We start from the raw sequence: 2,313 nt of genomic DNA on the forward strand, positions 1-2,313 counted from the left end.
CGAGAATGTGGGGAGCGGCCTTGAGTGTGGAGGGATGGTTGGGTTGTGGAGGATTTTGGCTGCAGGAGCTGGGTCCCTAGGGGCAGGAAGGCTCTCACCCACCCCCCTCTGGGGCACCCTGGTAAAGACATTCTAGCACAGGGTCAGGACATTCTGCGGCACTCCTTTCAGGAGTTTTAATTTACAGTCCCTGGGTCTTGGGCGTTGATGAGATTATATGGCACTGGGGGAAGTCTGTGGCTATGACTGCCAAACTACTGGAAAACTGGGGACCTGGGGGGAGGAGGCCCAATCCCGATCCAAGTGGGCCTGGAGCTCTCCTGCCTACCTCTGCGCTACAGGCCCTAACTGCATCTTTTGATCTCTTTTGAGATTTATGGTTCTCTGAAATAAGGCCAATAAGTGAACTTATATAGCTGAGCCAGAGGTGTTTGTGGGTATGGCTCCCACATACCTAACTTTTGGCCATTTAATTTCTTGGTAAACTTGGCCTCAAGTTGTTGGGGTCTGGCCAAAAGCAAAGCAGCAATTTGGGGGTGTCTAGAAGTCTGAAGGCACCATCAGGCTGCTGATGCATTCGCCCCATAGGTACATGTTGACCTGCTGATGGCACCTTTGCCCCAGGCAACAGGATATTTTTTAATGCTGTCTTGTGTCAGTTATGACATATTCAAAGACATATTGTAGCACTGTTCTACTTTCTCGGGGCTTAGGGAAAATGACCTAACTTTTTGATATCATTGTATCACTGTTATCCCTTTGCTCATCGATTTGCTCAAGAGGGCACCAGTAACATCTCCATTGTGAGACTTATTGTTACTGTATTTGGCATATAGAATATGCCACGGGGTATCAAACATTAAAAGGTACAATTTTTATATAATCTCAAAAGCTTTAAAAGGTTGGAACTATGACCCTATATTAAAAGGCTGCAGGTTACATTTTGTTAATCGAAATTGGTTGCCTTCTACACTGCATCCTATCAATCTAGTGTGCTACTCCGGGTTTATAAATGAGATGTTACACAGTGGAAATTGCTGCCACACACTTCAGGGTGTCCACAATTTCTAATGGGGTGATACAGCTGTAGTTAAGTTCTTAACTGACTGGCCACTTTGGGGCATGTGCCTTCCAAAGTACAGGGATATGAGGGGTGGGAAGTAACCCATCCTTGAAAGCTGGAGATTTCAGGCAAAAAACCTGTATACCTGAATGTTTCAACAAATTAATTTCTGCATGAGGCTCTTCTGTCCAGTGGGGTCTGGCCGAGAGCCTGGCAGTGATTGTGGAGTGTGGAAGTTTGGGGCAGCTGTGACTGTGTTTGGGCAGGCCTGGGGGCTCCACTCTCTCCCCTCCTCCATGGATTGCCCCGGGACAACTCAGTCTTGTGCAGGATCCAGGAGAAATTCTGCCACTTGTAGATATCTTTTGAGATTTATTTCTATGTCTCTGGACCATGGCTGCCAAAGGTCACCAGCTTTTTAAGACCAGACCTGTAGGTAATGAACTAGGTAGACCTGTAGGTAATAAACTAAGTGTAGGGACACATGCATGGTTTAATTATAGTACATGTTTAATCTGCCCTGATTATTACAAAATGAGAACAGCAAGAATATTCATAGTACGTGTGTATCTTCTAATTCACACAGATTTCCTGGCAGTTCCCAAGTGGGCTGTTCCCTACAATGGAATAGAGAAAAAAGATCTCGGGATTTAGCATGATCTAAATGAGTACAACAAAGATAATAAATTGGTATTATCAATAAATTGATAGTGATATAACATATGTCATTCAGCGTTTGCCATATTATAAGGGTTTACGTGGTTAAGTATATCTGTTACTGTCACTGTAATCCCATTGCTCATTGATTTGCTCAAGCGGGCACCAACAACGTCTCCATTGTAAGACTTGTTACTGTTTTTGGCATATCGAATACACCACAGGTAGCTTTCCAGGCTCTGCCATGCAGGCAAGATACTCTCGGTAGCTTGGCAGACTCTCCGAGAGGGGCGGAGGAATTGAACCCGGGTCAGCTGCATTCAGGGTAAACAACCTATTCACTGTGCTATCGCTCCAGCCCAGTTAAGTATATGAGTATCATAATATTACTTTTTTTTCATTTTATTTTATTTATTTTTTTTAATTTTATTTTATTGAATCACCGTGACAAAAGTTACAAAGCTTTCAGGTTTAAGTCTCAGTCATATAATGATCAAACCCCCATCCCTTCACCAGTGCACCTGTTCCCCCACCAAGAACCCCAATATACCCCCCTCTCACCCACCCCCACACCTGAGTGGCCAATGATCTTC

General features: G+C 44.4%; 1 pseudogene; it reads right to left on the reverse strand.

Annotated features, from left to right (window-relative positions):
- Window positions 1–1,465: 1,465 nt before the first annotated feature.
- Window positions 1,466–1,622, reverse strand: LOC129404638 (small nucleolar RNA SNORA72; annotated as a pseudogene).
- Window positions 1,623–2,313: the final 691 nt, after the last annotated feature.

Source organism: Sorex araneus, chromosome 4, assembly GCF_027595985.1.
Source record: "Sorex araneus isolate mSorAra2 chromosome 4, mSorAra2.pri, whole genome shotgun sequence".
NCBI lineage: Eukaryota > Metazoa > Chordata > Mammalia > Eulipotyphla > Soricidae > Sorex > Sorex araneus.